The sequence below is a fragment of the Sus scrofa genome, chromosome 2 (genome assembly GCF_000003025.6).
Source record: "Sus scrofa isolate TJ Tabasco breed Duroc chromosome 2, Sscrofa11.1, whole genome shotgun sequence".
Lineage (NCBI taxonomy): Eukaryota > Metazoa > Chordata > Mammalia > Artiodactyla > Suidae > Sus > Sus scrofa.
Window position 1 is genome coordinate 104,963,724 of NC_010444.4, and position 26,291 is coordinate 104,990,014.

Genomic DNA, 26,291 nt, shown 5'->3' on the forward strand with positions numbered 1-26,291 from the left:
TATGAATTTCTCTAGTATACCACACATACACAAGCTATGAAGTGGTTTTGCATTTGTTAGTTCTGTGCTGGGTGTAGTTCAAAGATGGATAAATTCTGGATACTCATAACCTTTTCCTGTCATTTTTAAATGAGGTAATATTCACTTTCTAGCAATAAATCTGTTTGAAAGCTTTTCCTCACTAACAGTAAATATTCTACTTCATAACTGTTTTTTCTTTTTTTTTTTTTTTAATAAATTCTCCTGGAGTATAGGTGATTTACAATGTTGTGTTAGTTTGAGGTGTACAGCAAAGTGAATGAGCCACACATGTAGATATATAACCACTATTTTGCAGATTCTTTCCCCATATAGGCCATCACAGAGTATTGAATAGATTTCCCCTGAGCTACGTAGTAACTTCTGGTTACCAATCGATTCCGTATATAGTACTGTGTATATGCCAGTCCCAAGCCCCCAATCCATCCTTCCCCACAGCGTTTCCCCTCTGGTAACCATAAGTTTGGTTTCAAAATTCTTTGAATCTGCTTCTGTTTTATGAATAAATTATTTCATATCATTTTTATTAGATTCCACATTTTAGTGATTTCATAGTATATTTGACTTTCCCCTTCTGACTTCGCTTAGTATGATCATCTCTAGGTCCATCCATGTTGCCACAAATGGCATTATTTCATTCTTTTTTATGGTTAAGTAATATTCCATTGTATATATGTACTACATATTCTTTACCCAATCCTCTGCTTTTTTAAAAAAATAAATTTTGGAGTTCCCATCATGGCGCAGTGGTTAACGAATCCGACTAGGAACCATGAGGTTGTGGGTTCGGTCCCTGCCCTTGCTCAGTGGGTTAATGATCCGGCGTTGCCATGAGCTGTGGTGTAGGTTGCAGACGTGGCTCGGATCCAGCGTTGCTGTGGCTCTGGCGTAGGCCGGTGGCTACAGCTCCGATTCAACCCCTAGCCTGGGAACCTCCATATGCCGTGGGAGCGGCCCAAGAAATAGCAAAAAAAAATAAAAAATAAAAAAAATAAATTTTATTGAAGTACAGTTGACTTAGTTGTGTTTGTTTCAGGTATACAGCAAAGTAAATCAGTGTATATATATATATATATACACACACACACACACACACACACACACATATATATCCATTCTTTTAGATTCTTTCCCATATAGGTTATTACACAGCATTGAGTAGATTACCCTGTGCTATACAATAGGCCCTTGTTTTACCTATCTTTTTTTTGTTTTCTTTTTTTTTGCTATTTTAGGGCTGTACCCATAGCACACAGAGTTTCCCGGACTAGGGGTCAAGTTGGAGTTGTAACCACTGGCCTATGCCATATCTACAGCAACGTGGGATCTGAGCCACATCTGCAACCTACACTACAGCTCAAGGCAACACCAGATCCTTAACCCACTGAGCGAGGCCAGGGATCAAACCCGCATTCTCATGGATACTAGTCGGGTTTGTTAACCACTGAGCCACGAAGGGAACTCTGTTGTTACCTATCTATTTATATATAGTAGTGTGTATATGTCAATCCCAAACCCCTAATTTATCCTGCCACCCCACATTTCCCCTTTGGAAACTATGAATTTGGTTTAAAAATATTTGAGTCTCCTTTATATTTTATTAGATTCCATGTATTAGTCATCTCATATGATATTTGTCTTTGTGTATAGGTACCACATATTTTTTACGGTTGAGTAATATTCCATTGTATTTATGTACCATATCTTCTTTATCCAATCCTCTGTTGATGGACATTTGTGTGGCCTTCATGTCTTGGCTATTGTAAAGAGTGCTGCAGTGAACATTGTGTGCATGTATCCTTTCAAATTATGGTTTTCTCCAGATATATGCCCAGGAATGGGATTGCTGGATCATATGGTAGTTCTGTATTTAGTTTTTAAGGTACTTCCAGACTGTGCTCCATAGTGGTTGCACCAAACTACATTCCTACCAGCAGTAAAGGAGGGTTCCCTTTTCTCTGCACCCTCTCCAGTATTTATTGTTTGTAGACTTTTTGATAATGGCCATCATGACTGGTGTGAGGCATAACTATGTTTTTTCACATTCATGTATTTTCATTAGGTGTTTATTGTGACAGTTCCCTCAGCATATGTTCATTATGGCAAAGACCATGTCCAACCTTCTGCATCCTCCTTTACTAATACAATATCTGTGTGTACTGAGACAATGCTCATTTATGGACAGACTAAACACAATGCAAGTAAAGATATTCCATAATTAGTATTCTAATAAGGTAAACTTTCCTGAAGCTTTAAAAAGCAATATTACCTGTCTGACATTTTTAGAATAGTCATCTATTTGCCTTTTCTCTTTTTTTTTGTCTTTTTCCAGGGCTGCACCCACAGCATATGGAGGTTCCCAGGCTAGGGGTCTAATTGGAGCTGCAGCCACCAGCCTACGCCACAGCCACAGCAACTCAGGATCCGAGCCACATCTGCAACCTACACCATAGCTCACGGCAACTGATCGAGGTCAGGAATCAAACTTGCAACCTTGTGGTTCCTAGTCGGATTCATTAACCACTGAGCAACAACAGGAAATCTTACTTGCCTTTTCTTATCTGAGTGTGATCCCTGTGTCATCTCTTGCTGTTCCCTAAGATGGGAAAATAAGTTATTCAGAGGATATTGGGAGGTAAATTAGAAGCAAAGATTGGCTAAGAAAGGGAAAGTCTTAAAATTTCAAGTACCTTACTATATTTACAAGAAAGAGTTATGTTTCAAAAGCTCAGGCTGAGTAGTGAAAAAAATAATAGATATTTTCCAACAGTAAGTGCACCCAGTGAAACCTCCTGGTCTGTGGTTCCCATGAAAAGAAGTGTGAGAATCAATGATTCAGCAGATTTTAAGAGCTTATTTCCTTAGGAGGAGGTTAAACTTAATGTCAAGTGCTGAGTGAGGTTTGACTGCTTTTCCAGGTGCCCAGGACGTCTTTGTAAACATAGGAGCCGGAGATGAATACAACCCATTTATTCATGACATTTGCATGGCTTAAACCTTTTCACTGGTGCCTAGACCAGAGGAGCTTAGAAAAGTCTGACCAAATACCAACATGATTTTTGGAGAGGCTTCCCCTCTGACACCAGAACAAAAAACATTTAGGTGCTGTCTAAGGTGGTGGGAAGAGCAATGTCCTGTACCAAGCTGGAGAAATGAGCATGGGTCATTCTAGGATGGTCTAGGAAAGCAAGGTACCACTGAAAAGATAACCCACTCAATAAAGGCTAAAAAAGCCCCCTTTGGACAGAAAAAAAAATTTTTTTCCTGCTAATACAACTGTCTGTAACACCTGAGTCTATAACAATAAGAAATTACATAATTGTGTTAGCATAAGAGAAAAGAAATAACATACCAGACTTGGAATAAGGTAATTAGAAGGAATAGAGAAATATGTTAGGATAATAAATTGGCATTTTTGTCTCTAGTGGAATTTTTTTGCACTTTTTATTGAAGTATAGTAGGTTTACAGTGTTGTGCCAACTTCTGCTGTACAGCAGTGACCCAGTCATACATATGTATGCATTCCTTTTGTTATATTATCTTCTTTCATGGTCTATCCCTAGAGATTGGATATAATTCCCTATGCTATACAGTAGGACTTCATTGCTTAGCCTTTCGAAATGTATGTTTGACACTAAAGATTTCTCTTCTAGGAACCATTCAGGTATTCTTTCCTCTTAAGTTTGGCCCTTGGACGAGCTAACACGACTTTAATCTCTAACAGTTTTTCACTCTCCCAAGCCTCACCAAAGAATAAAAGTTCGGTGCATTTCCTCATAACTTTTACTTATTTGTTTAAAAAAAATAGTATTTGTTTAAAAAAAAACTCAGGGGGGTAGATTCTCTTTTTATCATAAATGACACTGGTGAACATCAATTTATTTTACATACTGTATATTCAAAGGAAATAACTTTTTAAAAAAATATTTTTTGTTGTAAAATATACATAAGATAAAATTTACCATTTTCACTATTTTAAGTGTACAAGTCTAATAAGTACGTACACATTGTTGTACAACCACATTACTATCCATCTCTAGAACTTTTATATTTTTCCCTAGCTTTATTGAGACACAATTGACATGAAACGTTATATAAATTTAAAGTGTACAACATGTTGATTTGATACAATTATTTGTGGAGAATGATTACCACCCAAGTGCCAGCTAACACTTCCATCACATCATATAATTACCATTTCTTTTTTGTGATGAGAATATATAAATTCTACTCTCTTAACAATAGTCAAGTATATAATAAGGTGTTATTAACTATAGTCTATATGTTATACATTAGATCTTCAGAACTAAGAAGATCATCTTATAACTGAAAGTTTATGCCCTTTGACCAAGATCTCCTCATTTTCCCTAACCCCAACCCCTGGGAACCACCACTCTATGTTTCCACGTTTGGCTTTTTTAGATTCCGTATATAAGTGATATCACATAGTATTTGGCATAATGCCCTCAAGTTTCATTCATGCTGTCACAAATGGCATAAATTGATATTGAAATAACTTCAGCAATTTAATTGTAAACACTGACCATAATACTCTGAACAATTTACTCTCATAGAGTTTTGATGAACAAAATATTTAAAATAGAGTCACCCCTCTGTATCTGCAGGGAACTGGCTTCAGGACCTCCCCTGCAGATGCTAAAATCTGCAGATGCCCAAGTCCCTTATATAAAATGGCATAGTTCCAATCAGCCCTCCACATCCATGGATGGGAAACTCACAGATACAAAGGGCCAACTATACATAAATATAAAATACTCTATAAAATATTAAAAATTTGAAGAATATTATGTCATTGATTTAATTCCCAAAGTTTGTTGTAATGCCCAAGGCAAAAAATAAATAAATACAAAATCCAATGGACATTTCATAAGTATGCTACTCTCTTTAAGCATTAAAAACCCTTTTTGAGGAGTTCCTGTTGTGGCACAGTGGAAACAAATCCGACTAGGAACCATGAGGTTGCGAATTCAATCCCTGGCTTTGCTCATTGGGTTAAGGATCCAGCGTTGCCATGAGCTGTGGTGTATGTCATAGATGTGGCTCGGATCTGGCACTGCTGTGGCTGTGGCTGTGGCTGTTGCCAGCAGCTGTAGCTCTGATTGGACCCCTAGCCTGGGAACCTCCATATGCCATGGGTGTGGCCCTAAAAGACAAAAAGACAAAAAAAAAAAAAAGCACCTTTTTTGATTATTTATAAAATAAATTTTAAGGATCATAAACTCCATGAACATTTCTCAAAAGTCCACATGAAAATGGCAGGAAGGGCCACTCATCTGTATGTAATGAAGCCTCTCTAAATTGTCTTGAGGCAGCTTAATTTTGCTCACTTACTATTCCAACTTCAAAAGCCAATACAGTGGAACCATGTTCTTATCTCCATCCGCCTCGCCAGAAGGGCCCTGCAAAGGGAGAAATCTGAGTTAATGACGGGTGGGAGAAGACACCAAGGACCAGCTGAGTCCCACAGACATCCCTGACAAACCATCCCAGGAGGTTGCCAGAATGAAACCAACACATTCAGGGACTATAAAGCAACAAATCATGATTCAGTGGGTTCCTGATAATTTTGAAGTATTTTTTAGGGTACTAAAAGATTATTCCAAAGCTATGCAGTCCAGTAGCCATACTTTATAGTTATGTTAAAACAAACAACATGAGGTAAATTGTTCTTTGTCAACCTGCTTTTGACAATGAATGGAATCGAGCTAGTGGAAGACTAATCAAACTTTGATGGGTATGGAACTGTCTTGAAATAAACTCCTCCCATGGGTTTTTAAGGCATCAGCTCTGGCAGATGAGACCTGCAGTCAATCAGATGTGTGATCACATCATGTAAACGACACCCACTGGACTAGGCTTATTTGCTCTTATGAAATTCCTGTCAGTTTTGAGACATAAATAATTCAAGCAAATGGCTTTGGACACCAGAGACTGCCAATTATTATTGTGTCACCAACTCATCACCATTTGTTTTGGTCACCAGAGTATTTCTTTTAAAAAACCAAGACTTTCCAACTCAAAATAAGTTCCCCATTAAAGCAATTTTCTTTACCTCCTACTCCTTCCAAACTAGCTTTATTTATTGTTTGAAAGAAGAAATGGAAATTTATCATTTAGGATGCCTTTTGTGTCTCTTGATTTCAGTACAACAGTTCAAATATAATGGAGCTGGGAATTAAATAGTACAAGTAATTACATCAGAAAAATGGAGCAAAGCATTTTCGGTATTTTTTAAAAGAACCATAAAATTCCCAGAGTACAATCAACACATTTAAGAATCCAAGAGAGAGAATTACAATGCTTACATCAGCCTAATAACTGAAATGAATCCAGAATTTCCATTTTAAAGCCACTAATCCAAGAATAAAGGAGAGATGAAACAAACTCAGACAGCTACAAAAGAGCTATGTTTGGGGCTGAGTGTTGTGGCTCTGCCTCAAGTTTAGGGTTATCTCTGATAGAGCGAGAATTTTCTAGGTAGGCTGCAAAGTCATGTTGCTTTCCTGATCCTGTCCTCTTTGTCATTAGCCTTGTGATGAACAATGGCATTGATGTCTGTATCACTGACTATGAGAATTTTATCATGACATATTCTATTCTCTTTTTTCAGTTCTGCGCTATGCATTGTAAGTCACCATCAGAATGTTTTCCTTTTGATACTTTAAAAAGAAAACTTGTGTGGCCTCTGCTAGCTGCAAAAACAAATTTACTGAAAAATTAGCAGTAGCATGCTTTGTCCTTGAACACAAGCAACTTCCAGGACTAAAGCTGCTTTATTTTAGTTCTGTTCTTTGCATCTCCATAGGAGGGGGCGAAAAAAAGAGTTCCAGACTCTGAATTAGTCTTCTGCAATTTAGATTACTGTTCTGTAGTGATTAAATGAATCTCCATTGAGACACTCAGCCAGAGCCTGTCAATAAGTCATTAGATCCACCAAAGACCAAAATTCAGTGATTACTCCTATTATTAAAGTTTTCGTCACTCCAAGAAAAGCACATTTGGTATTTCTGAAAGGTGAACCACATTATTCAAGTGACTTGTGATTATCTTCCCATAAAATTTCAGTTGCATCAGTTCTTTTCTCTCTGTTAAGATTTAAAGATAATGCTTCTGATTTAGCATTGTCACATTTAGCAAATAAAAGTATAGCATTCCCTGTTAAATTTGAATTTCAGATAAACTATGAATGGGTATATATTAGTATAATTATGTCCCATGCAAAATTTGGGACATACTTAATACGAAAAAAAATAATTCTTCTTGATCTGAAATTCCAATTTAACCGGACATCCTGAATTTTAGCTAACGATCCTACCTGATAATATCACTATTAAATTGAAAAGTAAAACTAAAGAAGGGATCCATGGCTTTAGGTGATTCAAGTATCAACTGACAGTCAGGTGATAGCCAGCACAGGAGCCGTTAGAAGTATTTTTCCTACCAGCATAGGGAGATTTTGCTAGCAAGATAAATGAAGATGGGCTCTGGAGAGAGGCTGAGCCAGGAGGAGAGCAGAGGCTGACAACAAAGGCCCCAATGGTACTCATGGTGTCTCAAAAAAGGGCACACCTGCTCCCAGTAGGTTTTCGCCATAAGGTGGTTTCCCTGTGAGTACTCTTTTTAAGACTAATGATGTGTGACAAAAATAGTCTAGCAATGCCAGGAAAAGGCCTTAAATGGAGAAACAAGCCATCTAGCTTGCTTTAATAAGCACCCCTCTTTTAATAATCACAGGTCTCTTTGACCGGTCCAGCCAATCATTCAAAGGAATCAGAGGTCAAAGGACAATCATTTATTCCTTGAAGATTTTTTTTTGTTTGGAGAAGTTTCCCAAGACTTTTAGTATAAATATCAGTTGCAGCTTTTGTCCCAAATGTATTGGAATAGTAGAAAATAAATTACACATGGAATGTGTAAAACTGTGAAAGAATGGAGAGAGATGATGGAAGGAGATAGCCACTAAGGCTAATTGATATTTTGGAGATAATTTTTGTGACATTTTCTTAAAAACCATGATTCTTGTGTTTATCTTCACCTAGATGGGTCTAAGCCCAACTGTATCCAGTACTCATGAAAATGCCTAGATATGGGTATTATAGACCCCAAAGTAATCTACTTTGTGATCCTCTTTGTACCCTTAGAAACATCATTAGATTAAAGATGCATAGGAGATTGAGAGTATCCTTTCCCTTGGGGTTGTTTCTCAATACCGTTTCTCTACTAGCTCTCCTTTATATCTGGAGGTAAATAAAAAGTATACTTCTACAGATGGCCAACAAACACATGAAAAAATGCTCAACATCGCTGATTATAAGAGAAATGCAAATCAAAACTACCATGAGATATCACCTCACACCAGTCAGAATGGCCATCATTAATAAATCCACAAATAACAAGTGCTGGAGGGGCTGTGGAGAAAAGGGAACCCTCCTGCACTGCTGGTGGGAATGTCAACTGGTACAGCCACTATGGAGAACAGTTTGGAAATACCTTAGAAATCTATACGTAGAACTTCCATATGACCCTGCAATCCCACTCTTGGGCATCTATCCGGACAAAACTCTACTTAAAAGAGACACATGCACCCGCATGTTCATTGCAGCACTATTCACAATAGCCAGGACATGGAAACAACCCAAATGTCCATCAACAGAGGATTGGATTCAGAAGATGTGGTATATATACACAATGGAATACTACTCAGCCATAAAAAAGGAATGATGACATCATGCCATTTGCAGCAACATGGATGGAACTAGAGAATCTCATCCTGAGTGAAATGAGCCAGAAAGACAAAGACAAATACCATATGATATCACTTATAACTGGAATCTAATATCCAGCACAAATGAACATCTCCTTAGAAAAGAAAATCATGGACTTGGAGAAAAGACTTGTGGCTGCCTGATGGGAGGGGGAGGGAGTGGGAGGGATCGGGAGCTTGGGCTTATCAGACACAACTTAGAATAGATTTACAAGGAGATCCTGCTGAATAGCATTGAGAACTCTGTCTAGATACTCATGTTGCAACAGAAGAAAGGGTGGGGGAAAAAATGTAATTGTAATGTATACATGTAAGGATAACCTGACCCCCTTGCTGTACAGTGGGAAAATTAAAAAAATTATTAAAAAAAAATGCTGTCAATCAAGTAAAAAAAAAAAGTATACTTCTAACTAATGAAGCAATTAATATAATTTTATAATAAACATTAAGACATCCTTAATAGGCAAATAAGTTTAAGACCTGTTTTGTCCAGTATGATAGCCACTGGCCACATACTGGTCTTCAAATTTAATCTAAAATTAATTGAAATTAAATACAAATTAAAATTTAGTTCTTCACTCAAGCTAGCTACTTTTCAAGTATTCAATAGCCAGACAGGATTAGTGGCTGCTGTGCAGATATAGGACATTCCCATCATCCGCAAGTTCTAGTGGATAGCAATGTGTTATAGACTATTACATTTTCATATTGAACCAGGAATGATATGCATATTTTGGAGTACCACTCCATTCAACAGTCATTGTGGAGAGACAGAAAAAAAGTAAATAAAATGATGAAAGATATAGTTAAGTAAATAAGTTGGGAAAAACTTACTAGATTAGGCACTGTAAGTTGAACAATTTTAGGTAGCTTTGAGCAAGTAAAGACAGAAATGCAACAGACATGTAAATATGCATTTCAAACATGAATAAAAAATTATTATTGAAAATGTTATTAAAAATAGCTCTCAAACAAGACTACTAGGCTACACTCCCTATTTACATTTCCTAGCTGTTTGATCATAGGAAAGTTATTTGATCTCTCTGGGCTTCTATTTTATCATCTGCAAAGTGGGGATAATAATAATATCTACCTTTTTCAGTAGAGCCACCTCATTTATATGAGTGGTACCCCCAAAGTTGTACAGCACACATCCTGTGCAATTGTATAAGTCAACCCTTCTTACTGGGATTTGAGGGTGTTAAAAAAGCAAATTCATTTAAAGTACTTAGTACTTGGCATATAAATGTTAGTTATACTTAAAGTGTTCCTCAGAAGGACTTTTCCTAAAGAAAAGAATCAAATAGTAGAATTTGAAAATCAGTCATAACTAGGATTACCAACCAACCTGGTTTGCCCTCAATTAAATAGGTTCTCAGTGTACAGACATTTCAGTTTTAAAACTAGGAGAACTCCAGGCAAACTAAGATGAGTTACTCATAAAAAGAAATATATTTAACCAGAAACTTCCCAATAGCGGATAAAATTTATTCACTCTATCCAGTGATTACTAATATTAGTAACAGCATCTGACTAAACATTATGAATTCTTCAAACTAAATATAAGGGTCAGCGGATGAACAGGATTAGCATAGTTCTTCTTGGCATGAAAGTCAAAATTGTCCAGCTGGTACAGAAAATAGCACAGCTCTTGTGGCTTGTGGCTTTGAAATAATAGCACTGTATACCTCAGCATAGATCAGATGGTTAAGCTAGGACTGTTTTTTTTGTTTTTTTTTTTTTTTTTTCTTTTTTGACTGAAGCCAAAAAGGATTGAATACATCCCCCTATCCTCTAGCCCTGAAGATCTCAACTCCAAAAGAAACTGCTGACTAGGAAATGTTTAATTGCTACAGGGCATCTTGTTGTGTTGCTGTATTTTTTTACAAACCATAAAAGAATTGCATTTTATCCGTATGTATTTACTGCATCACCATTGTTCAACTATAATCTATACCTTGGCACTTGGAGAAATGAGGCAAGAAGTGGTGCTGGTAATGGTCTTAATTAAATCAACTATTTATGATTTCCTCTTAAAGGTCTTTATTTGCACAGCCTGGAGGAAAAACGCAGCAGGATGGCAGCAGTCAAAGCAGTAGAAGAACAGATTGAATTAGCATGGCAGTCCTAAAATGCCAGTTTTACTCTACAAGTCTCCCTTCAACTGAGCACTAAATTGGATTTTATTGGGCAAGCCCCAACCACCCAGTGCTTTTGTGAGTCTCATGGAGCACAGCATTATTCCTTATTCATCTTTATTTGGAATGGTAGGGGATAATAAGGGAGGCTAACAGATAATCCTAAATAGAGATCTTCTTCTTACTATGTAGAAATTAAATTTATCTCTTTTCAGTGGGAATTCTTCTTGCCTTGCCTTAGTATCTCTATATCCTATGGCATATGGAAGTTCCCAGGCTAGAGGTCCAATAGAGCTGCAGCTATCAGCCACAGTCACAGCCACAGAAATGCCAGATCCGAGCTGTGTCTGCAACCTACACCACAGTTCATGGAAGCGCCAGATCCTTTAACCCGCTGAGCAAGGCCAAAGATCAAACCTGAGTCCTCATGAATATTGGTCAGATTCTTAACCCGCTGCAACACAACAGGAACTCCCAGAGTGCTGATTTGTTGCAATTTACTTAGAGCACACTGGGACGAAAGGGCAACATGAATGCACAGAAACCCAAAGTAACCTCCAGTCTGGGGTAACTGGCAATGATAGAAGGAAGTAAGGATAGAAATAAGTTTATGGAAGTAAAAATGGATGTCATTTGTATTTCAGTTTAAAATACTTGAAATAGTCTGAGGAGACTGTGGGGAGCAGTGGCAGTTTTATCTTTCAGATGATGTCACTAGGATCAACATTAAAATCAGTTCATTAAACATTAAAATTCAACATTAAAGTTCACCTGGAGAATACTCACAAATTGGTCAGCATCTCAGATGGATTAGGAGAGAACTAGGAAAGAAGAGGAGTTATTAAAACCAGATGGCGGATACCCCACAGCACAGAGTCTCAAGTCAGTATTGGGGAGATTACCATGCAAAATCGTTTGGCTTTAAAGGCCATTAGATGTGGAGTTCTCTTTTGGCACAGTGGGTTAAGGATCTGGCATTGCCACTGCTGTAGCTCGGGTTGCTGCTGTGGTGCAGGTTCCATCCCTGATGCAGGAACTTCTGCATACAGCAGGCATGAACAAACAAACAAACAAACAGGAAAATAACGTAAAGGCCATTGGGGGAATCATGAGGTTGCAGGTTCAATCCCTGGCCTTGCTCGTGGGTTAAGGATCCCAAGTTGCCATGAGCTGTGGTTGTAGGTCACAGACGCCCTTGTGGCTGGGATCCTACATTGCTGTGGCTGTGGCATAGGCCGGAAGATACAGCTCTGATTCGACCGCTAGTCTGGGAACCTACATATGCTGTGGGTGCGGCCCTGAAAAGAAAAAAAAAAAAAAAAAGCCATTAGGTAGACCCTCTTGGCTAGTGGTATTTCCTGTCAAGTTTGTAGCACACAGCTATATAATTTTAAATACTAGGTCAAGGATTAACCAAGCTCACATTATTAATATTCAATAAACATCCTTAAAAATGTCAAGGCAGAATAACTATCAGGCCAGGTTCCCCTTCTCTTTCCTCTGTGAAGGAACACCTTTGAAGTAAATGAAGCTTTTTGCTTGGAATAGATGAAGAGACTCATGTCTTGGGATGGAAATCAGACTGAAAAAGAAGTTAACCAGAGAGATTTTCTAACTTGATAGTGAGTTAAGTGATTGAGATCTAATTTAGCTATTCTACCAGCTTGTGGTCCAATCTTTTCATTTTATTAAGCCTTTGACTTTTCTGTCTGCAAGATCAGAAGCAGTAATCCTACACTGACATGTGAAAAATTCCAGGTTATTTCACCAAGTCTTGCAAATTATCATAGACACTTGTGCCTAAGGCTTGAAAGAAATTAGACCATGCCTAGAATAAATCATGACCCTGGAAAATGTTTCATAAAAATTAAAACTATTGCCCCTGGCAACTATACCTGACTTCTTAAAGCCTATGATATTCACTAAAATTAGCTCCTGACACTATTAAGTGAGAGAAAGACTGTGGACCATTTTGTAGATTAATAAAGCTTGTTGACTAATTGTTTAAATCTATCTATAAAACAATATTTAAAGACACTTCTTAGATTCAAGAAAGAAAAGTCAAATCCATCTCAACATGGGACAGATTTTCTCTTTCTTTAAAGAATTTTCTTTAAAGAAATTCAATAACATCCTTCATTAACAGACCCAAGTTCCCTATATATTCATGTAGCTGTTAAAATAAATTGTTAAGAAAACTGAAGCTAGAGCACTTTGCTAGCAGAAGGTACCATGCAAATGCACACTTAATATTGTAGGCGTGGCTCTGCCAGTGGTTTCAAGCTCACCAATTCTGGTTTCTAGGGATTCTAATCTTTTGACCTTCTTCAACATTGGATGAAAGTAGGACACTTCTTCCTCAAAAGGAGGTCTTAAGATTTTGAAATTGAAATGTTTTAATAACTTTCCAAATTTTAAAACAAAAGCTAAAACAGTAGGTTTTTTAAAAAGAAAGGCAAACAGAGGAGTTAATAGCCATGCTGATAACAGTTTAGCAATTCTGATGCTAGGCAGGTACAGGCAGGAGTTGGTTATATACAGGAGTGTTCTCAAATGGTTCAGAAATGTGAGCAATTGGGAATCTGGGTAAAAAGTACACTGGAACTCTGTGTATTTTACTACAACTGTTAGAAAAATTGAAATTATTTCAAGATAAACAGAGTTTTTTTTTTTAAATAGAAGTCATTTTTAAAACAACTACTCCCCTGAAAAAAAGTCAAATGTAAAAAAAATTTCTTAAAAAAGTCATATATTTTTCTAGATCACTAATTCCCAAAGGGTGGTTCCGAACCATCATCATCACGCGAGAACTTGTAGGAATGCAAGTGTCACGTTTAGTGAAGAATCTGTTACTGGCTGTAAGAGAAACTTTGCCAGACTCAGAAGCCAAATGGCAGAACTAACATGCAAATGTCTATTGGTTAGTGGGGAGACAGATAGAGGCAGGAATCTAAGTGTAAAACCTGAGGGAGTGGGTGCACAGGCAGTATGGGGACGACCTGTGTATCTTAATGGAGAAATCTCACTACTCAGGGGAACTAAAAACCAAGAACCTGCCTTTGAACAAGTTGGCAGGGAAAAGGCAGTGTGCTAATTCAGGAGTAGTTCCTGGAGGGTCCACGCTCCTTGAAAAACATCTACAGGAGTTCCCGTCGTGGCGCAGTGGTTAACGATATACGACTAGGAACCATGAAGTTGCGGGTTCGATCCCTGCCCTTGCTCAGCGGGTTAACTATCCGGCGTTGCTGTGAGTTGTGGTGTAGGTCGCAGACGCGGCTCGGATCCCGAGTTGCTGTGGCTCTGGTGTAGGCTGGCAGCTACAGCTCTGATTAGAGCCCCTAGCCTGGGAACCTCCATATGCTGCGGGAGGGGCCCAAGAAATGGCAAAAAGACAAAAAAAAAAAAAAAAAAAAAAAAAGAAGGAAAAACGTCTACATAGGTACTGGCAGCTTTGATCCCCTCCCCCACATTAGCACTTTTAATACTATAAACACACATGATGACTTATAATGAGCTTTCACTTTACATATAGAGGTCATATGCATGCTCACTGTCCTCCTATAACTCCCAGTCAACTAGTGAGCCTAAGAGAAATACACAGCAATACAAATCTCCACAGCATTTTAGTTGAGGGACAGATACCATTCAGTTTGGGCAGAGGGTCCGGAAAGGTAGAGTTGAGTAGTGTTTGAAGTGGAACTAGAAAGCACCATCTTGAAAGACAAACCATATTTTTCTTTTTGGAATTTCTAATTTAAAAAAAGCTCCTGGCAGTGAAAGGAGGGCCAGGGTGGAAACTTTGAGAATGGCTCTTCCATAGCAGTGGTTCAAGAATCAGGATTATAAACCAGAACTGAGCGCCAAGATAGAGCCTGAGATTTCAGCAATTCATATGGAAAAAGAATTTCAGATCCAGAAAAAAACCTGTGGAAAGTAGTGATTGAAACAAAGCAGAGAAATAGAATGGGGCAACCGGTCTGTGACAGTCAGCCAAGCACAGTGTGGAGAGCCCCACTCCTGAAGCCAGAATAGGGCCTCGGGTCTCAGCAGCATCACTGGGTGACTGTGTGATCTGGACCTCTCGTTCACCTTCCAAGGCCATTCTTCATTTATAAAGTAGAGAAAGGGTTAGCATAATGATCTCTTAGGCCTTTCCTTCTCTGAAAGCAATATGGTAGTCAAGCCTAGGAGACAGCAGTGAAGATGCAGTAGGCAAAACACCTCCAGAACACAGAGGCTCAGCAAATATGGCTTGATTTGAAAGACAGATGAAAAACCTACTTCCTCCATGTGTCCTTGTAGGCTCTTTTACAGAAGCAGTAGCAGGGACCAATTGCCAGTTTGGCCTGGGCTCCAAGATTTTGTGTGCTGTGGTCACCACCTCCTCAGACCTGGACTATCCTCATAGAGGTTGCTATAGAGTTCACCATGATGTGGAGAAGTGACTGTAAAAGTCAAATCCTGACACCATCAAACACTGGCCGCCAGAAAGGAGCTATCTCTTCTGTCTACTAAATCAATTTGTTTTATTTTCAATTATAAAGTAATCATCTTTGCCCAACCCACCTGAATATTAAGTCCCAGCCAAATAAACAAATTAGTTGTAGAGAGGAATCCATGAAAGAAATTCCTTCTGGAGTTCCCATCGTGGCACAGCAGATATGAATCCGACTAGGATCCATGAGGTTTCGGATTTGATCTCTGGCCTAGCTCAGTGGGTTAAGGATCTTGTGATGCTGTGAGCTGTGGTGTAGGTTGCAGACACGGTTCAAATCTGGCATTGCTGTGGCTCTGGCATAGGCCATTGTTGTAGAGCTGTAGCTCAGATTAGCCCCCTAGCCTGGGAACCTCCATATGCTGAGGGTGCAGCCCTAAAAAGCAAAAAGAAAAAGAAAAAAAGAAATTCCTTCCTAAGCAGTTGTTGCATAATGTCTGGGGTTTTGCCTGGCAGAAAGACACTGAGTTGAACCCCATCACTCTTCGTCACCTCCAAATCAGGGCTTCATCAACGCAGAACACCTGAACCCACTTTAGGACCTTCATTTTCCTCGTATTGTAAGCTTTATTGTCAAAATGTTTGCTCCAACTATCTGAGGTATTTTACCTGGCTCTGGACAAACAAAGAGACTTAAGTTGGAAATTACCTGTGAAATGCCAATAGCATGGACAGATAAAAGATCCATCTGTTTCCTGTGACATGCAGATCCAAAGCCTGCATTATCTTGATTGGTTGCCTAAGTTTACCAAGAAAATCTGGGCAGAGAAAATTCATTTGACATCCGTATGCCAATAAGTAGTGGAAATTTTAAAGAGAAAATTTATACTGGAAAGAATAATATTTACTTTTATTTACTTTCTCCATCACTGATACATCCTCTGAACTTGGAAACTAAATTACTCTACACAGAAAAACTACCCATTGAATAAAATAATGAGGATAACCTTTGGTGCATCACTGCCAATAGCGAATACCTTCAATCTAATGTCTTAATGAGCAGTTTCCTTGATAGTATCGGTTACTAAATATAAGAAGGAAAATAGGTCTCATATACTGGGTGCTTAATAAACACTAATTATTGGAGACAATGTTCCAGTTTTAATGGTTACTTTCCTATTCTAAGAGTATAGGAACAGGGAAATATAATGCTTTTATGAAAATGCTCCTGATGAAATTTGGCCTGACTCTAACCATTCTATCTTCCCCAAGCAGAGAGAAATCCTTGAATGTTATACTTTCATAGCAACCCCTACCAAAAAAAATAATATCATGTAAAATTTTTAAGTAACTATTATTTAATAATTTCAATGTGTTTATTAAATGTATTTTTATTTTATTATCAATTGAAAAAGTTAATTTACAAGACAATTTTTAGACCATTGTGTGGACTTTGATAGATGGAAGTTGATGCTCTATCCATCCCAGCTAGTCCCCAGGGACAACTTCTAGTTTCCCTTTGAGCAGCAGGAAGAACTAAAGCATGTGATGTGAAAATGCAAAGAGAGAATGGTATTTAAAAAGAAACTTGCTTAGGAGTTCCTGTCGTGGCACAGTGGTTAACGAGTCCGACTAGGAACCATGAGGTTTCGGGTTCGATCCCTGGCCTTGCTCAGTGGGTTAAGGATCCGGCATTGCCATGAGTTGTGGTGTAGGTTGCAGATGCGGCTTGGATCTCGAGTTGCTGTAGCTCTGGCGTAGGCGGTGGCTACAGCTCCGATTAGACCCCTAGCCTGGGAACCTCCATATGCTGTGGAAAGCGGCCCTAGAAAAGGCAAAAAGACAAAAAAAAAAAGAAGAAGAAGAAATTTGCTTAAAGAGCTTGTCTAATTAAATAGAGGGTTACATGTGATGAACTAACTATACTCTCTGATGGATGAAGAAGCTCTAGTTCTGGAAGCCAACAAAACCTCAAATCGAGCGAAGACTCCATTTTGCTTGTTAGTCTAGGCTTCTTTATTGGCACTGGAAACACATCCCCCGAGATAAAAAAAAGTATTTCTCTCTGTGTACAAGATGCAGATTATTTTTACAGAGCATGATGATGAACTACAATCTTTATTAATATAAAACAAATGCAAATACAAAGCATCTTTTCTTTTTACAAAACTGTTATTTACTCCATATTTCCAATGTTAAAAAATGTTAGTGAGTTTTATTCATGTGAGATAAATACAACCAAAAATATGAAAGCCTTCTCTTATCTGCATTGGAACAGAGAAATTGAACTATAAGTTGTAGAGATGTTAATTACTGATGGCCAAGGACTCATACATGACGACATCCTTATGAGTGTGTTATCCTTATGAGTCATCATAGGGTATACTTATGAATAAGTGTGTTAGGGGTGGAAGGATTGACAAGATATGAGGAGGGGAAATTTGCAGAGATGTTTGCAGATAAAGGCAATGATTCTGTTCAACATGCATTAAAGAATGAAGTCCAGAAAAGAAAAAGAAAAAAAGACCTTGGAGCTTTAAGAGAAAGTTTAATCCAGTATTAGAGCTATTTGAATGAAAAAAATAGAAAATGAATGGAAGTAAGAGTCTAATCAACCTAGGATACTGGTTGAAAGTGGATTTACACTAGATTAAATAAATAGCCTAAAAGCATGCCATCCAGACTCACTTCATCTCCTCTGACATCTACCTGTGCCTTGAATTCACCTTGTTAGGTTCTGAGGAACTTGACACTCTCAGGATCATGTCTTTTGAGCTTGGGAGAAAAACTAATGAAGAGACATTCAGAAAACTCCACAGGCAATCTCTGATGGCCTGACTGGATCCTTTGCTCCTTTCACCAAGCATTATAGAAGGAAGACAGAACATTAGTTGGCCAAGACTGGGTGCTCAGTTCCATGGCCGTGGGGACAGAGGACTTGATAGGCAAGCCCCAATCACCTAGAAAAATTGTGAGTGAGGCTCTGTTACCAAAGGGAGGTGAGCAAACTATAAGCAGAAAGTGAAAAGAGATTGTGTATGGACAGAAACAGCAAGTGTCCACTATCTTAGTAACTAGGTGGAAAGTGACAAGGAGATGAACTAACATGTGGAATTTTTGGTTAAAAAATAGAACAGAACTGAGAAATACTTAAGCAGCAACATTGACAGGACTTGGCAAGTGGCCAATAGAATTGTGGGTAGCCAGTTCTGAACTAGATAGTATAGCATTTGAATTTTCTGTAAGGAATAGAAATTGTGTAAATATCGGGAACCTAAATGTAATATATCCATTACAAAAATGTGGGTGTACCTGGCATTTTATTTAATAGATGAAGCCACTAAAATAAAGACTAGAGAGGAGATGAAAAATAGGGAAAAGGCAGAGATAACTCCTGGTTACCTAAGTAGACCTGCTAAGTGGAGAATGGTACCATTTACCTGAGTGGGAATAAATGATTGTTGGAAATGATGATCTGTTTATTTTGGGCCATGTCAGGAACATTTATTAGAAATCTGACACATCATCACAAAAGGGTAAAGGAATTTGTGTCAAAATGATATCCTGTGAGATACAGTCATTTCAGAGCCAGGCAAACCTGAATTTGGACCCAGAAGCCTAACTGAATAGTTGTGTGCAAGCTTACTGTCAACTGGTTCCTCAAAAATAAAATGGCAAAAATTGCAACACCTGCATCAATAGGTAATGTACATCAATTCCCAGCATTGAAAGAATTGAATAAATTCATGTTCCCTTCTTACTGGTACCCAAAGAAAGTAAATTACTAAAGACAAAGTCCAATTCAGAATGCAAAGAGGAGTACATCCAGTCAACAAATACTATATGCAAGATGTCCTGAGTATATAACACTATATGAGAGAGACAACATTTCTAACTTCAAGGAGTTTGCATTTTTATTGGGGTTAACAAACAAATAAACAAGATAAATCCAGAATATAAAAAGTGTTTTAAAGGAAATAAACAGGATGATAGGATAAATAAACAGGATGATAGGATAAGTAGGAATTGCAGTAAATTCTGCAGATCAACAGGTTGATTACCTTGGACTTTTCTATCCTGGAGAAGGCAGAGACTTAACAGAAATGACATCTACTCCACACATGAGTAACTTCTTTGCATGAGGACCTCCCCCAAGCACCACCACCCAAGGACTTAAAGAATGCCTGACTGATACTTAAAGAATGCAACTTTTTCTAGCTCAATAATATAGAATCTATGATGTAGGGTCACTGGCACTCATATATGTATACAAAGGGATTAACACCCATAGGGCAACTCCTTTCCGATGAGTAAGAGAGCTAGCTTGTCAAAAATAGCTGTGATTTTCTGTCCCTGGTAGGGAGAGGCACAGAGGAGCAAGGAGGAAATTTTGTGACCTAGTCCATTTGGCTCCAAGAAAGATCCCCAGAGGATCAAGCAAGGAGCATTTATCAACTAAAGAACACACCTTTTTTTTTTTTTTTTTTTTTTTTTTCCCTTTTTGGCAGCCCCATGGCATATGGAGTTTCCAGGCCAAGGATTAGATCTGAGCTGCAGTTGCAATGTACACAGCAGTTGTGGCAACACTGGATACTTAAACCACTCTGCCAGCCAGGGATGGAAACTGCGTCCTGAGGCACCACCGATCTTGTTGCACCACAATGAGAATTCCAAAACACACCATTTTAAATTGGCTTTCTGTCTTTTCCTGTTTCATCCTCTCCTGTCCTACACTCTTATTTCTTTGGATCACCTCCCTAAATAAATAAACCTTTGTCTCAAACTCTTCTTTCTAATGACTCAAGACCCTCCCTTGCCTCAAATTCTCCTCCTACTCATTTCTTATATTTTTGCCAGTTTTGTGCATTGCTATCTGGAATATTGCTTGGCAGGCATTTCAAAATGTGCATAATGCAATGTGTGATTTGTAATGGTTATATAATGAACTTTACCCTCATGCCTTCAAATGTGACATAAAGAGTTCTTTATTTTGGATGACCACTCTTGTGAAATTTAATATGAGGTGTTCCTCATTCAAGCTGAGCAACTTAAGAGAAGGGGGTTTTTTTTTTTTTTGTTTGTTTTTTTTTTTTTTGTCTTTTGTCTTTTTTGTTGTTGTTGTTGTTGTTATTGTTGCTATTTCTTGGGCCGCTCCCGCGGCATATGGAGGTTCCCAGGCTAGGGGTGCAATCGGAGCTGTAGCCACCGGCCTACGCCAGAGCCACAGCAACGCGGGATCCGAGCCGTGTCTGCAACCTACACCACAGCTCACGGCAACGCCGGATCGTTAACCCACTGAGCAAGGGCAGGGATCGAACCTGCAACCTCATGGTTCCTAGTCGGATTCGTTAACCACTGCGCCACGACGGGAACTCCGAGAAGGTTTTTTTAAAGAATGTTTTTGGATTACAAATTTTCAAATTGCTGAAATGTAAAGTGACTGAACATTGATCTCTGATTATTCAGCTAAAAATTGGGGACCTAAGATGAATTCTGGATCATTCATATTAATTCACATGCTACTGAGAGGCTCCTTTTAAATTCTGTGAAGTATGTAACAGGAATTATCTCCGGATTATTAACGTTCAAGAGTACTCACTGTTTGCCAACCTGTGGGCTTAACCTTACACAAATATTACTTTAGTACCTGTTAATCCTTTAAATTGAATTTTTTTTTCCCTTTCGGCAGCAAAAATAAATTTACTCTTGTTCCTGTGATAATGGATAACTGTTTCCCTAGACAAGGATTTTGGAAAATTCTGATATGGTGGTGCCAGGGTACTTGCATTGTTCACAAAAAAAGCTTGAGGTGTACACAATATGTTCGCTCTGCATAAAGACAGAGGCTTAGGAACCAAGAAGGTATGAAACATCTTTCCTCAGTATTGTTTGCTCACATCCTGGAGAGATGCACAGGGCTGAGAAAGCAGTTGTTCACTGGAGGGTTTGTACAGGTTTCTGAGTGGGAATAACTCAGAATAACTTGGCAGAGAAATGGGAGGTTGTTAAAAACATCACCTAAGACAAGTCTCAGAGCACTCTCTGAGAGCATGCCAAAGGAGCCCCTGAAGCAAAGAACTGTGGATCCCACCCACTTCAGTGAATGAAAATTTGAGACCCTTGAGTCCATTCCCATTGAATATACTTTCCCTTTCTTGTTTCCTAGCCCCCTGTGGGCATCAATTATTTGCACCCCAGGCTAGATGATTTCCTACTTTCCAGAACAAGAGGTCTTTGCAGAACTTAAATAGAGATTTTTCCTTTTACTTCCATGGCTTGAACTCTCCTTGGGTTGTATTGTCTTCATTCCTGTTATTTTGAAAATGGGGAAATAGAAAAGTAAACTGAAATAAGACCTACCAAGGTGCCAAACAAATTCAAAATAACTTACAGTTTCTTCACCTGAAAAGACCCCATACCTTGAAATTAGGGTGCCTTTACTATTTCCAAACACAGCTACAGTTAGAGAAATTTGTGTAATCCCACTCAATTATATGAGAAGTGGGCAATTGAAAAGACAACTGCAGGGAGGTCAGAACTCCAGCATCAGTAATGGCCCAATCTGACTGCCATTAGTGATGAGACAGTACTGACTAAGATCCTTTACTAATAGCAATGCCGGCTTTTACAGTCTATTCTTAAATTAGTCATTATTTTGGAAGCAAATTATTCACCATCGTAATTTTTAAGAGGATGCTCAATATGCTTAATGGAAAGTTTGCCCCTTGTAAGATGACTTGGGACAACAGATTTTTTTTAAATTGCTATATAATCAAGAGAACTCTTGAACTTGGACCTTTCCATCTTAGTATTTAAAATCTATTTTAAAAATAGTTGAAACATTGTCACAGACTATGATTTCCTGATATTTTCTTTCCCCCAAAAAAGTGTCTCAAAAATTATAAGGAAGTCTAACTTAAATTGGATTATATGGCATATATTATTGGTATATCTATAATTTAATTATTATAGATTGTTCTGTGTTTATTATGATTTATCTCTACACTTAACACAACTTACCAATAGGCATAGTAGGGCCAAATTATGTCCAGTAAAAAAGAGGGAAAGTGCTGATTCTACAGTTTATTATCTATTTATTTTTAGAAAAACAGAAGCCCAGTGAAAATTATTTAGGGCAATTGAATTTTGAACATGCTGTCACATATCTGTAGTAGTATCCCAGGTGCATTTATGGCAAACCCAGACTCATTTATGGCAAAACTTGGCCCAAATCTTTTTCTTCAACTCCCTGAAAATTCCTGCAGGACGCAACTCGCACTCTAAGCGGAGATACACTGCTGTCCCTACCATATTGGGCAGCAAGAAATGGAAACACTTTCCACATTTCACATAGAGATGACTAGAGATTTCATTGGTTTTGTGTTGTAGTATTTTATTGCTCAGGTATTTCAGGGTCATAAATATGAGCCCAAGAATTGCATGTGGGTAAAGAAAGATTAAAAAAAAAAGGATCATCCCAAGTCTGTTATCTATCACTCAGAGATAACCAGTGACTAACATTTTGAGCTAGAGAACTATAATCCATTCAAGAATATTTTTGTAAATATATGTGTGTATACATATGTGTATATGTTTATGTACATGTTATACATGTTATATATACGTTTCACAACTTGTTTTACTCAACACATACTGTACTTTTAAAATTATTCAACTTATGTCATATATGTGTTTACTAAATGTGCAATTTATTACTTACATTGGAGAAGTTGTACTTTATAGTATTTAAGCTAAATATGTGATTACTTTATTACTTACATTGGAGAAAGTTATACTTCATAGTATTGAAGCTCTGGAATTGGACTACTTAATTTTAAACTCCAGTCATATTGACCAGCTGTGTAATCTTGTGCCAGATAATTAAACTCCTTAACACTCACATTCCTTCTTCATAGAATGATTTTCATAATACCTACCTTATAGGATAGTTGCAAAGATTAAATGAGTCAACATATTAAAAATTTTCAAAAATGCCTGGCAAATAACAAGTGTTCACTAAATGTCAATTTTCACTTGTAAAGTTTAATAATATTCCATTGTATAGCTGCACTATGATTTACTCGACAAATCCTCAGTCGTTTAATTATTTGCAAATTTTTCCTATTGAAAATACTGTAATTAATATCAATGTACATAAATCTTTTCAGATTTTTCTTACTATTTTAGAAGGGAACAAATTTACAGAAGTCCTCAGAAACGTAGAACTACTTTTTGTTCATCAAATAGAGTGTGAGAATATTTATTTCAAAAACATTTTATCTATAAGTTTTTGAAACTTCTATCAACATGATAGGCCAAACAAAAAAGGTTTTTTCAGCATTATCTGTTTAAATTTTTCAACATATTTATAAGCCATTTGTTTTTCTTTTTTAATTTTCTGTTCAAGTTCTTTACCCATTTTAAACATTTTTTGATATATATCTTTTTTCCATTAATTGATAAGAATTGTTTAAACAGGAAAAATCAACATTTTGTCACATATGCTACAAATATTTTTCATGTGACTGAAGACTTTAATTATTTTACAAGTATTAGGGGAAATAAAGCAAGACAGAGACTTCCCTGAATAACTCACACATATGCTTCAAAAGAAAGCCAGTGTTTTTGTTGCCAATCAGTGTTGGCCTGAGGAGTAGCAGCAACCAAGGTGGGAAGTCCATTTGTACATGAGCTAACCTGCCATCTTTTCTATCAAATCCAACCACAGACAAGGCAAGAACTTCGAGAGGTGAGAGGAAATAAAAGAAATGGTTTCACCCCTTGCTCTGAGGTGCTGGTGGGAAGAGAATGTGAAGCCTCCTGCAGGAACATGGAAGATGGGTCCTGCGACAAGGAGGGAGAAAGGTAAGAGAGGGGATTAGTACAGTAGAAAATTGACAGAACACTGTAAACCAGCTATAATCGGAAAAAAAAAAGTTATATTAAAAAAAGAGAGAGAGGGGATTACAGGTTTAAACTGACTAGGTGGGGGCATCTTAACTATTGAAAGTTACTGGAAAGCTTTGAGGTCTGCCAAAAAGGAGGAAGAAGCTCAACAGAGCATGATGGAAAGAAATGATTGGGGAAAACACTACGTGTTAAGTTTGTACCTCATAGAATTGAAACAATTTAAAGAAGAACATACACACCTAATTGAAATTTATAAAACAAGTGCCTATAAAATATCTAAAAATTTGCTCAGTTAATTTCCACCTCTTATGCTGGAACATAAGATATGTTTGATCATATCTCTAAATCTAGAGTGTATTTTAAAGCTGCCTCTGTTTAATAAGCTTCTATTTAATAATATTCTTATAAAATATTTTTTAAATTATATAATATAAATTGATCTATTGACAATTTATTGAGCACCTACTATACAGCAGCAACTGTTTTAGGTACTGGAAAAAGAGAAAGACAAACTCTCCTTGCCTTTCTGGAGCTGATATTTTATTGAGATAACGCAGACTGTGCACAACAAAAAAAAATGTTTATAATATCCATAAAAAGTCTGTTTTTTATAAATATTTATAAGGAAAAATAAACAATGAGGTGCTGGAGGATAGCAGTAGAGGAAATGTTGGACTATTTTTTTAGATGGGGTGATCTGAGTGAACACTGTTGCAGAAACGTAAATAATATGGACAGTTTAACAGGAATATAAAAAATGCTGAATACCGTAGCGACTTGGTTTGTGTAGGTTTGGTAAGTCTGATTAATTTTAGAGCAAAATTAATCTTGAAATAATTCAAAATTCTTCTATATTTAGAAATAAAAAAGTACCTTTTATGATAACTCCAGTGCATAGACCAGTACAGGTAAAACACATTATGTCAGATTAATCATTGTTTTTTGTTTCTGTTTGGTTCTTTCTTGGATATCTGGGAAGATAAACAGGTAGGGGGAAAGGGTAAAACCAAGTTTTAAGAGTAAGATTAGATTGAGAAAATCTTGAGAATTCAGTCATGAATTCAACTATGTGTCAGAGGAAGATTTAATACTGGCTTTACCAAAACATTTGTAATTCCTCTTGGTGTTTTTTTAAAGCACTTGACATAGTAAATTGTACAATATAGACCTAGCTAGAATTGAATAAGTTGAATGAGGCAAAAAGAACAGTGGGTCCTTTTATGTCATGTATGGAGTAAAATCAATAGATTTGGCACTATTTCCTAAAGGGCATTATTATTTACCTAACTTTTAAGTCTTTAACTTATTCGTAATATATTATATATAACACACTTTAGCCTGTATATTACCTAATTTCTATTTTATTTGGTGATTTATATTTTATTCCAAAATCTAATAAAGAGAGGGGTCCAAGAGTGTGAGCTCCCCCTCCGCCCTGAGGAAAGAGGCAGGGTAGGTGGTCGAACCTGGGCAAATAGGTAATTAATTAATTTAGTTTAATGATTTTATTAGTACTGAAAATGTATGTGGTAAGTAGAATTAACATGCCCAGAACAGGCTAAAGATGTGATAACAGGTTTTGACTATAAGTTATGTTTGGAGAACATGATGGCTTCATGACATATCTGAATTCACATAATCAAAGGAGAGGTTTACTATAAAATTTAAAAGCCCTTGTGAAAACGAATTTTACGCATACTTGTTGCTTGTTTATGAAATAAGATCTCTTATGATCTTTGTTGTCATCTTTAAAATATCACTTTGTTTGAAAAAAAATTGAGTCAATCAACATCCAACAAATTTCGAGAGAAAAAAGAAATTGAAAAATGTGCCAAATCTTTCTGTGAAAGGGGAAACAGAGGTCTTGTGTAGTTGTGTTTGAGCTTCCTCTGAGAATCATGATAATTCAGCCTGTCTGCATTTCCATTCTAACTCAGTAAATTCTCATTCTGTTTGTGTGACATCTGATAGAAACCCTACAATT

General features: G+C 37.3%; 1 long non-coding RNA gene across 2 annotated transcripts in view; it reads left to right on the plus strand.

Moving 5' to 3' along the window:
- Positions 1-26,291, plus strand: part of LOC102162145 — a 180,029-nt gene that overhangs the window by 130,979 nt on the left and 22,759 nt on the right. For both annotated transcript variants that reach the window (XR_301909.3, XR_002342064.1), the window contains one exon: positions 24,126-24,262. This is a non-coding gene — a long non-coding RNA (uncharacterized LOC102162145). The remainder of the gene's footprint in view (positions 1-24,125; positions 24,263-26,291) is intronic.